We start from the raw sequence: 12874 nt of genomic DNA, 5'->3' as shown, positions 1-12874 counted from the left end.
GTGAAATCAGGATAGCTCTTAAACTCCAGATGAAGCAATCAGTGAAAAGGACAAGTAGGTAGCCTAAAATAGGCATATTTATATTTGCACATTACTACTTAACAGCTTAGCCAGGGTCACAAACTAAAATGACCAAGAGAGCCACGTAAATGATAATATACTCAGCTGCATGGCATAAGGAAACAATTATACAGTGAAATTATATTAACAAAAGTAACAACTTGATTGATAAAACATAGGTTTTGTTTTTGTTGTGTTTCTAAAATATTACAAGCATTAGCATTAGATATTTTTTACACTTAAACTGGCTAAGTGAAATGTGTCACTTCTGCAAGGATATGTGCCATATGAATATGAAGTCACATAAATATTGACCATAATAATGGTTTTCATATTGTGGCTTTTTTACACACGTTACCTCCTCACCAAAACAGCCATATAAATCTTCATTTCATAATCATGTAATTGCCCATTGTACACAGAATGCCACCTCAGAAAAGATAGCTACTTTCTTTGTACGTTTTTGATGTCTCATTGTGAAGACCTTGAAAGACGTAATAGCCACACAAGCCAGATAAATAATAATATAAGACAGATCTTATAAATGGTCAGCATATTCACACACCAGGGGACAGCCTGACCCCATCCTGAAAAGATAGCCACTGCAGCTGTTTATAGGCCCATATATTACTAAATTATAAAGTAAATTGACAAACCAAAAAACACATCACAAAATATATCCATCCATAACTCATTTTCCCATTTTTGCACACATAAATTTGGAGTATCACTTCAATAGTCACAAATCATCTAGAGTGAAGTTTCACACTGTCAGGTGGCTAACTCTGCCGTGGCTGTTCTTCCATACTACACATTCACACACACACACACACACACACACACACACACACACACACACACACACACACACACTTCTGGCTAACTTAGATTTTCCAGTCTACCCATTACATGTTTTGGAATGTGGGAGGAAAACAGAGCACCCAGAGGAAAACCATGTGAACAAAGAGAGGGCATTCAGACTCAAGACAGAAGGCACCCCTGATGAGAATCAAACTAGAGAACCTTTTACTGTGAGGTGACAATGCTATCTCCTGCACCACTGTGCTGCTCCCTCATCATAAAATATATAACCAATGTAAAATAACTTTTTCTTTCCTTGCGGTAACATTCTAAAGTCCATTTGTTGAGATGTATGGTACTCTTTTAAGAAAATATTTGTCTTATGAGAACTTAAAAGATTAACAAGACTGTTTGCTTCTTTGGATTGATACATAATTCACTGGGACAAGCATTAGTATTTCTGGTTTGCATTTTGACCATTTTTAGAAAGAGAGCAAGGCGCAATATAAAATCCCAGGAGGACAATACTGCTATATGGAGTTTAGTGACTTATAAAATAAACATTTTCAAGTTGAAGTGTTTCTGAGTCACCAAATACCTGATATACATTAAAGAAATCGTTAAGCTTCCCTATGTATCAAAAGGAATGGTACAACCACCATAAAACATTTTTCAATTTTGAACGGTAACTGCAAAGGTGTTACTTAAAGCAATCAAAACCTGTTATTTGTTTTAATGGGAGTATATTTGACAAAAAGCTGCAGGAATATTAATTGCTCTTCTGTTCCTTCAGCAATGCATGAAGTAACTAGTCTTTATTTGTGACTGAAATGGGCCTCAACACAGCATTGTCCCAAAAGTTACAGTGTTACCAGTTTAATAGGTAAAGTTTTCAGGGTACATCCTCTAGCCATGTAAACTTACTCAGGTTGATACATTTTTCTGAGCATCTCTGAGAAACAACACAGCTTACCACAAGCCAGAGTTTTTGAACTGTCAGATGTAATTCTGCAGAGTAGGACTATAAGTATCCTATTTAAAAATATGGCCACTTTCTCTAAAAGGGTCTTTTAACAGGACAGAGGGGTTGGATTAGCTAACAAAAGCTTTTAATAATGCCACCTGGAAAATGCATTACATAAATGAAAAGCTGTCCACAAAACCAAATTGCACACACACACTCACACACACACACACACACACACACACACACACACACACACACACACACACACACACACACACACACACACACACACACACACACACACACACACACACACACACACACACACACACACACACACACATTTATAAACCAATTTGTTATTGCAGTCATTATGATGCACATTAATACAACTAGCCAGAGGGTGCTACACCAATCAGAGATACACACACATACATAAACAAACAGACACACAAATCACATGAGCCAGTTTTTCAACTAAATGTATTAAAACATGTCACCTTATCCATAATTGACAATTGCTTTCTGCTCTCAGACTGATTCAGAACATGATTTGAATGAGCCTACTGCAACAGCCTACCAGAAAACCACAAACAAGCCAAAAATGTTAAGAGATGGAGTCTGAGGGCTGAGTCACTATTAAAACCTTCAAACAGTGAGGAAAAAGCTGAGCTACACTGGAGGACAATCCCAGGGAGAAAAAAAACTTCAATGATGTTTGACTGGGCCAGTTGTGTCCCTCCTGTTAGTCTCAACATGGAAATGGCCTGGGCACAGAATCTGGGAAATGGAACCAGCAGCATGCATATCAGTGTACAGAAACACAATGCTGATTTAATGTTTAAATTGGGATAGCTGAGCCATAGCGGGACACTTGAGAGCCTTGGAAATAGGTCCAGTGAGCACCCTAGAAAGACTAGGCTTGCCCTTTAGATTTAGATGGGTTATAAAATACAATGTTCTACCTTTTTTAGATAAACACCCTTAGGTCCACTATTTCTGAAATCATTAACACCGTCACCCCTACATCTTCAGTTTCAGTTACTTTAGGTCTGAGTGTTACAACATCAACACAAAAAGGTCTGTTTCTGGTAGACATTCATTTAATGGTTGTAAACACATATCATAATTTGGGAAAGCTCATTAGTTTGCTAAAAAGGGACTGCATAATTCTGTTTGTTTTGAGTGTTAGTCAAGGGTAATAGAATCCAGGACAGAAATATTGAGGTTTTGTTTATTTGTATTTCAGTAGTGATAAGTAGCTGGTACCAGTTTGTTAATGTTTTATCCTAAAATATGAGTATAGCAAAGGTACAAACTCCTTTACATTTACTATATTTTCATACTGAACTCAGAACTACATATGCTTCTGTATTATAGTACACTAACCTAGTCTTTCTGTATATACACTCTGAAATTAGTTATTTTCGTGTGGTATGCTATTCCATTAAAATACAATAATTACAGTGCCATTTTTAACCTTGATAGGCTGCCAGTTTCATTACCTTTCAAATATTACCTTATGTCTCAGAGTATAATGAGGCACAGTTTCTCACCAAACTGTTCTTCCTACATTCATTTGTAGTGACCTCTAGCTACCCTGCAGGGTGACATGTTTGACCCTATTCTTGGAACCAGCATTTAAGAGCTACATTTAAACATCCTGTTAATGTCCTTATAGCTCTTATACCTATTTCAGTACTGTTAGATAGTTTTTATATATTTTTATTCAAATGCTTTATTTATGATTATACATTGAGTTTTTATATCTGTGTGGTGTGAATGTATATAGATAGATAGATAGATAACTATAGATATATGTGTGTTTGCATGTCTGTTTATGGATGTATGTCAGATTATGGATATTCTGAAAATTTGAAATTCATATGGTCGAGACAATATAATCCAAATATCGGAACTTCGAACATTAAAAAAAAAATAAAAAACAAACTTTTTTTTTTATGTTTTTGCAGGGGATCAAGCTCTCCTCAGCCCCCATACCTCCTGCTAATTAAATATACCAACTAAAAGATCACACCACATTGAGGAAAAGGGTAAATTTCCTGTTCCATGCTGTATGTCGATCTCCATTCAAAACATTCAAAGTTTCAAAACTTTGATCATATGATCTCGGCCATATGAATTTCAAAGTTTTGATAATCAGATAGGGATCCATACACATACACATATATAGATAGATATCTACATACACGCACATACACATTTAGAACTAACGTTTACTTGTCATACCTGATACAGGAATGTACTCTGCATTCTTTGTCAGCATGCATTCTTCTAGTTTTATGTCCTACAGCATTGCACTCTAACTGTATGCTTTGTTAATATTACTTTAATTAAGGAACCACATTAAAAGATACAGATTGTTGTTTCCTTTACATATCAAAAAATAGCTAGGAGGTCATTTTTTACACAAGAAACACACCTATATTCAACTATGTGTAATAGTCTAGGCAGGAAGAGATTTTCTCAACTATTTTCTTATCTCATAGATCATGTCAAAAAAGAAGTCAGTGCTGTGCTTTTCACCTTCTGGATAAATTTACAGATACTAAGGGATGATTTTCATCTATAGAAATGTAATTGCTTTTACATAAATATCACCAGTTCCAAGTCTAACTTTGAAGGAATATCCTTCAAAGCTTTTTTTTATTGCAGTGGGTAAATAATTCTTACAGGTAATTTTCTTTACTATCTGAAGCTTCGGATATGAATAGTGACATAATATCCAAGTTATCCCTTGCTACAGAGTTCCACTTTTTTATCAACATATTTTTTCATGAAATTATAAAGGAAAAGTCACCTCAGTCCAGATTATGCTGCTATGTTGTTATCGTTTTATAATTAAAAAGTTGGTAAGTTTCACAGTTGGCAGAAATAGCAGCATAGAGGGAAGATCTCTGCATCTCAGGTCTTGGTTCAAGTGTTCAGACTTGATACCTAGTTACTGACTGTATACAGTTTGACAGGTTTTCCATTTTCTATGTTGCTTTTCCCTGGGTGCTCCAATTTCTTCCCACCTTCTAAAAGCACACAGTATGACTAGCTACACAAAATTGCATATATGTATTGCATTTACCTTTTACCTCATGACAGAGGTCATGGTTGAAATGGTTAATGTAAGACCAATGAATACTTATAAAACTAACAAAGACTATACCAAGACTTCTGATAGTATAGTGGTTTAATATGATATTCATAAATAATGTTGACATGCCTAGACATAAATCAATGGACTTCTTTTTCAATGGGAATTCAACCTCATTCCCTATAGGAGCTTCTCAAAGGTATTTTTTTTTGTGTGGACATGTCCTCTAGCTTTCTGTCTTTTCTGAAATATCCGAATAAAACTTTAGCGCCATCAGAATGAGTTAGTCAGCAATGTTAAAATATGAAAACCCACCCAATACATTTAAATGGAAACATTTATTTGACGCTAGAAAACTTTGCATGAAATATTTGATTTTTCTAACATAATATGTCAGCTCACCTATATATTATATAAAGCTATTCAAGCTTATAGTACTCCTTAGTTAAGCATCATTAATAAGAAAGAAATGCCTTATGGTATGATTCTTATAGGTTCATAGGTTCATAGGTTCATACTAGGCTATCTGCCCGAGGGCATTTATAAGCCTAGCCCATTGTTTTGTGGCTTACGCCACCCCTTTAGTATGGGGAACTATACCCATTATTTTACTGTGCCTCTGTCGAGCAGTGACACTGAGGTAATTCCTGGGGTATATCTGCGATCTCCCATCCATTGGTCAAGATTTCTCTTGAACAAGGCCAGCGAGGTGCTCTGCCTCACATGTACCGGGATTTTGTTCCACAGAATAGGGAGTCTTTGGGTGATGAATCTATCCCTCCAGCACGTCCTATTAATAGCCGTGTCGAGGTTTAAGTCTCCCGCCCTTGTGGCTCTGATGGATCTAGATTTTTTGAGGTGAAGCATATTCATCAAATCTGGGTTTGACATGGCCTTGTATGTTAGGCAAAGGTCACCTCTGAGCAAGCGTGGCGACTGAATAGAGCTGGAGTTCTTTCAGTCGGGCAGCATAGGACAGATTTTTGAGACCCTTTATCCTTTTGGTGAGGAACTTTTGTGGCCTCTCCAGCTGCTGCAAGTGTCGGGTCAGATACATTCCGAATGGGGCATTGTACTCAATCATTGGTCTGATGAGTGATGAGTAAAGGGAGACTATGACCTCCCTTGATCTAGATGAGAATCCCTTCATGATAAGGTGGGCAATGTAGAAGGACTTCCTAACTACTTTAGCTACATGGGTGTCGAATGACAGACTACTATCAACATGGGTCCCCAGGTCCCTGATAACTTCTTCTGTGCTCAGTGGATTGCCACCTATTTGGTAGCTAGGGGTAACCTTGTTTTTCCCGAAGGGTATGACTATGCATTTTTGGCATTTAACTTTAGGCCGTGGCTCTGGCACCAGTTATCCGCTTCTGTGAGACCCTTCTGAAGGATATCTGTGTCAGATGTGTTTTCTACTATGGCGCCCAGTTTGCAGTCATCTGCAAACTTTGTCAGCCATAACCCTCCTGTGTTTGCTTGTACTTCAGAAAAGTAGATGCCAAACAAGAGTGGGCCCAGGACTGAGCCCTGTGGGATACAACTTGTGACAGGCTTTGAGTCTGACATGGCGCGTAAACTCTGACCCTGTGGGTTCTGTCACTCAGCCAGTTTGCAACCCATCTTGTGATGTATGGGTTAACATTTAAGCTGATGAGTTTTTCAATGATACCCGAGTGGGGTATTGTATCGAAGGCCTTAGCCAGATCGAGGTAGGCTGTATGGACTGCCTTTCCCTCATCAATGGCTTTGGTGACTGTTTCGAAAAAGTCAACCAAGTTTAAAAGGCATGATCTGCCTTTGACAAAGCCAAACTGGGTTGGATCCAAAGTCTGCAAATTCCCTATGTCTTTATTTATGAGGTCCATTATGATCCTCTCCATGGCTTTGCAGATAAGGCTTGTCAAGCTAATGGGCCGGTAATTTCCAGGGTCTGTGGAGGCACCGCCTTTGTGAAGTGGGACCACAGTTGCAGTGCGCCACTCCATGGGTACGTATCCAGAGGTAAGACTTTGATTAAACAGCTGTCCTAGCTGTGGGTTTAATTCCTCATTGAGTTCGTGGAGCACACAGCCGGGGACACCATCGGGTCCCATGGATGCTGTGTTTTTTGCTTTGGAGAGAGCAGTTCTCACTTGGGCGCTGGAGATGTTTGGGGGGCTGCAATCATTTGGTATAGATATCTCTCCTTTTGGGGGGGAGGGGGGGAGAAGTTTGCACTGAACCTGTCAGCCAGTATGTTGGCAATGTCTGTAGGATCAGTAATCTTCACATCATTTTGAACTAGTTCTGAGCATATCTGGGAGTTTCCTCCTAGGTTTCTAACACAGCTAAAGAAGGCCTTATGATTGTCTTTTGAGTCTTTAGCTATTTTTCTCTCGAAATTTGCTTTGGATGATTTTATGAGAGCTCTTAGTTTTTTACTTATAGTGATCAAGGGTGTCTTACCTTTTAAGGATTTTGCTCTATCTTGTAGTAGCTTCCTCCTTTTGTTGTAGAGTTTGTTTATGGCTGGGGTCCACCAGACTGGACGCTTGCCTTTGGTACAAAGAGTCTTTGTTTTGCTTGGGATTGCCTTATCCATGCAGTCCTGCAGGTGCTGGTAGAAGGCGTTTGTAAGTGATTCAGCGGCTTGAGTATTGTTTTCCATGGCTCGGGGCCTGAAAGGAGACCACACTAGTCTTTAGAAGTGTGAAGTCGGCTTTTGAGAAGTTCTTTACTGTGGTCTTTTTTATTTCAGGTGGGGGTGGGATGAGGACCTCCAGCGAGATTAGTTTGTGATCTGATCTCACCAGTGAGGGGTATACTTCCGGTGTTGAACATTGTGCTCCCATGTTCGTGATGATGAGATCAAGTATGTTATCTCCTCTTGTGGGGATATTGACTAGTTGTTCCATGGCATTTGAGTTTATGAATTCCAGGAACTTTTGGGCTAGGGTGTTTGGGCTTGAGTAGTGTTCCCAGTCTATATTAGGGTAATTGAAGTCACCTAGTATGATGGTGTTTGGTGATACATTTATCCCCTCTAGTGTTTTCAGGAAGGCCATGTGAGTTTCCTGAGTTTGTGAGGGTGGCCTGTAACATGCTACAATTTGCAGAGCAGTCTTGCCTATGGTTAATTGCACCTGGATGGTCTCCGATGCATCGTGCGTTGCCACCAGTCTTGAGGTGTGGGTGTCCTTGATGAATATGGATACCCCTCCTTTCTTGGTATTGTCCGGATTTTGGGGCCGGAACGCATGATATGAGGTAAAACCTGATAGCGCTGGGGTGCTCTCAGGAGCCTTGAACCAGGTTTCTGTCACAGCACAGACATCGATGTTCTCCATACTGAGAAGGGCCTCGAGTGCGTGCATTTTGAGATTTAGACTTCTGGCATTGAGCAGCATTACCCTTAGTTTTTTTCCTTTTTTGTGTTCTAGGGTGGTAGGTTTAGAATTTGAGCCTTGCCTAAAAAAGGCACTATGGGGGTGGCAAGGGGTCTTCAAATCCTACTTAGTAGTTAAATAATTAGAAGACTTTATGCTCTATCAAAATCAAAGCCCACTATTCCTTTACATCGTGTCATCTCTTTGCCATGAAGGAATCTGTTTTTTTCCCTAGCTGCTGCCCCATTCTATTTATATGAATTCACCTTGATTCTACAACAGCAAAAAAAAAAAAAAAAAAAAAAAAAATCACCTACCCCAGGATTTAATAAATTCTGTGTAGGCACTATGTAGAGACTACATGGAATATATCTGTGTACAGGGCTACAGTCCCCCCATCAGCAGTGCACCATGCATATTAATGATGGCATACTACCAAGGAAGAGATGAGGAACACGGATATTGAATCAGTGTTGTATAAGTTTTTTTTTTTTTATTTAAATGCATGTTTGCGTGGCAGAGCACAGCTGACACCTGCCAGATATCTAAAAATAGAAACTGAATGTAATTAATAAGCATAATGACATTTTATCTGTTTATTTATTTTTTTATTCGGCATTTGTGCGGTGCAGTGTAGAGAGCAGCTAAGCTGAGTGAAGCTCATACATACATGGCAGACACCTGCCAGACATCTAAAAATAGATATTGGATGTAATTGATTATTTATTTATTTGTGTGTTTAAGCGTGTTTATGTGGCGTGGTGCTCAGCACTACTAACGTAGCTCAGTGGGGTATGTGAAAGTATACCAGATTTCTTAGTATCCAAGTACCTTAATGGGTAGAGTCACGGATGTGTGTAGTAGGTCCAGGGTTCAAGTACATGAAAGTCAGAAGTCATCTGTATTTTTGTTGCACATGTTATGGACAAAATTTTAAAATATGGCTCTGCTACACTCCGCTAAGCACTGCTCATTCATGTTAACCACTGCATAAACATGTTAATGGCTGCCAATGTTTGCATGATGCTCAGCTTCGCTAAAACGATGACTGTGCGTGTTTGCATGCTGGTCCTCTCTGCTTGGCTGGTTTGCACGCTGCTAAGCAATGCAGTGCTTTTTTGAATGTTGCTCACTGACATGTAAGGGTGAGAAAACAGCCTATATAAAGTGAACTAAGCAGGAATTCTGAAGAAACCATTTGAGTCTATAATCTGTCAGTATGGCTGACGGGGTTGGAGAAGGTGTGTGCTTTTGAGGGCATTGGTGGGACATTCAGGAGACCAGTGTCATGGTTGGGCTCCTTGTCAAAACATGAGGATAGCCTGCTGCAGGACAGTTTCCAGGGCTCAAAGTATAAGGTAGAGACCTGGGACCAGCCGGCCAGAGCACTCACCAGTGTTACTGGTATCCCCACACAGGTGAGTAGTGTCATCACCACCATGATGACCTGAAAAGACGAAAGAGGGAAACCTTGGACACCTGGGTCCAAGAAGTGAGGAAAGGGAATGCCCCACAAGTATGTAAGTACTTTTTCCTCTATTTTAACAATATGTAATCTAAACGTCTGCAAAGCTGGTAAGCATAATGGTGTGCTTCTCTCCCAACAGCTGCAGCTGAGAGGGCTTGCGATGTTGAAGCTCATGCTGGACACCTGGCCAGGTTGCACCATGAGCATAGAGAGTATGGATGTATCACGCCAATTGTAGTGCAATAAGCAAAAAAGAGTAAAGCATTAACTGCAATAAAGTATATACAATAAAGTCTGTAGTGCAATAAAGCTGGAATTAGAGCTGTAGTGCAATAAATGAATAATAACTGTAGTTCAATAAAAACAAGAAACAATACCAATTACTGCAAGGAAAATGGTGTACATCAGAACTGTCTTGTCATAACCATGCAGTAGAGCTATATGCATTGAGTCTGTAAGTTAAGGTTGCTGCAGTCAAGTACAACACTATAATAGATGTAGAATGCAAATCTAATGGTTGCAAATGATATTGCTTAACTCACAGTACCACTCAAGGTTTTCTCTAGGCCAATGCTGGTCACATAATGCCCTGTCTTCCACAGACATAAGGTAATAAAGGTATATGGTTGAGGTAGCCCACTCCATGGCCAGCTATTGTGTGTGTGTGGACTTCACAGATATTGCAAACCAATAACAGTCATATGTGTTCACCTGTATTGATGAAAGTGAACTAAAGTTGTAGTAATATATACAGTATGATTGTATACCATGCATGTGTATTCTTTTGGCACTGCAGTCTAGTAAAACACTGTAACAGAACTAGAATGCTAGAGGAAAATCCTGTAACTTGTATTACACAATTCATAGTATGTTTCCAGGTGGTCTTCAAGTAAGTCCAGCCTGCAGTCAGCATTGCCACAATAGTTCAGTCTGTTAAATACCTTGTACACTGTACATTTTGCCACATGCAGTCCTGGGTTTGAATACAGTGCTATGTAGCACTACATTTTCAGAATTAGTCATGTAATGCTCACAGTTTCTCTCTCCCCAAGAACACAAAAATGTGATGGATGAGTTATCCCATATTATGTGCAGATATTGTGTTTAGATCTCACAGGATGTTACACTCAATAGCAAGAATGTGTGCATCAGCATTGTTGATTCAGAAATAAAACTGTGTAGTCCCAGTATGGCTGTATCTCTTGCTTGTCCATACTAAGCTGCTGCAGTCAATTAATAAAGTATTTGCAGATTTCCCCTGCAGTCACAGCTAGTGGGTTCTACTCCCATGCCTGCCAAGTAAGTCATGATGGCTGTCTGGTTTAATTACTGTACATAAACATGCCTCTCAAGTGTCACGATTTCTTGTAATGTAATTAGAAATTACTAATCCATCTGTCATGTGTTTACCAGATAAATTATTACCTGGAATGCACTGAATTACCAAATCTGTTTCCAGAACAGCCTGGTAGTTATATAAGCCCAGATTATGTTAAATCATTTTGAGTAGTTCTGTACCTGCATTTGTTAGTGCTTGCGTATTTTTGTCTCATGCTATCAGCTTGCGAGGCATGTATGTGCTACAACAGCTATAGGAGTACTATAGTCACTGTAATCACAACTGTCAGTACACACCTGTAGAAGTATGTATGACCAGTGTTGTCAGGGATATCATCAGCAATCTCACTAATGGAATGTTTTTCTCTCTCTCGCAACCCCTTATCTTAATTTATTCATTATTAATTATTATGATTTAATATTAATATAATTTGTTAAACTAAATATATTCTGGAAAATGTGGTTGATTATTGTTATGTTTTATTATGATTCAATATTAATATATTTTGTTAAACTAACTGTTTTGCTGTCCATATGGTTTACTTCACATTGGCATGCTGTTATCATACTGACTGTTATGTTACATTATGTTGTGTTGCACATAATATACATTAATATGTATTTGGATTAATAAATATGTTCCATTCTGTTGATACTAACAATGGTTTAGTTGTTACTAACTGTAACATATTGCTTTACCTCATGTCTCACAGCATGTCAAGGTCGGTCGGTTCTGGCTGACATGCCTATCTTGCCTCAACTGGCCATGGCACCGGGTCCCAGCACATCTAAGATCCAGACTGGTGGTGCTCCCTCTACTGCCCCTGTACTACCTGCTGTATCGGGTAGTACCACCCCAAACTATGGGGCCCAGTCCCTCTCAAGGAGCAGTGGCAGAGGGAGAGTGGTCACCTGTGATGAGCTACCAGTCCTGGTGGACAGGATCGTCCACTGTGGCTATGACCAATGCCTGCGATGGATTAAGGGCATACTGGCTGACCTGGTGGGGCAGTATTGCCTTGGTGCTCAGCCTCCAGCACAGCCACTCTTGGGGCTGTGAAGGAGCATTGCAGATGGTCCCATGGGTGGGGATGTGAGTCATGCTGCTACCAACTTGAGGCACATGGGACTTGGTTTCCACAACACCCTCCCCATTAAAGGTGGTCACTCCTTCATGTGTCACACTCCACCCCTTTCTGCTGTATTATTTGTCTTGTCTGTTTGCAAATGCATCCTCACCTACCCAACTTACCAATCCCACATGTATCAATATCTTTTCCCCAACATTCTACTCTCACCTTAAAAAAATGGGCACCTGTCCCAAAAAAAATCATCCCATACATAGCTCTCCATTTCACACACTTACCCACTGGGCACACATAATTCGGTCCAATTGGCTTGAAAAAACAGTTATGTTGTCCTCACCCCTCTCTCTGAGGTTTGAGAATCCAAATTCATGTACAAATCTGTCAAAGTACATAGTTGTTGCTTTACAAGAAATGGATAGCTATGGTTCTTTCCTACACCCTTCCTGCACATCCCTCCCTGCCTTTCAATATGTTTTTCACCCTGATTGCCCCCATTTCACCACATTCCTATCTTCGCTTTTTTCTTTTCTTTATATATTTATACCATGGAGCTGTGTGGTGTGCAACTTTACTTAGCTCACCTAAATAGAGCTATAATGAGTGTATGTGTGTTTAACATTGTAAGTCACATGTACAAAATAAACACCTCTGCCATGATTTGCACCCATCACACCT

This window comes from Protopterus annectens, chromosome 2.part2 (genome assembly GCF_019279795.1).
Source record: "Protopterus annectens isolate FY-2018-M chromosome 2.part2, PAN1.0, whole genome shotgun sequence".
Taxonomy (NCBI): domain Eukaryota; kingdom Metazoa; phylum Chordata; order Ceratodontiformes; family Protopteridae; genus Protopterus; species Protopterus annectens.
Note: the sequence above shows the minus strand (reverse complement) of the source record.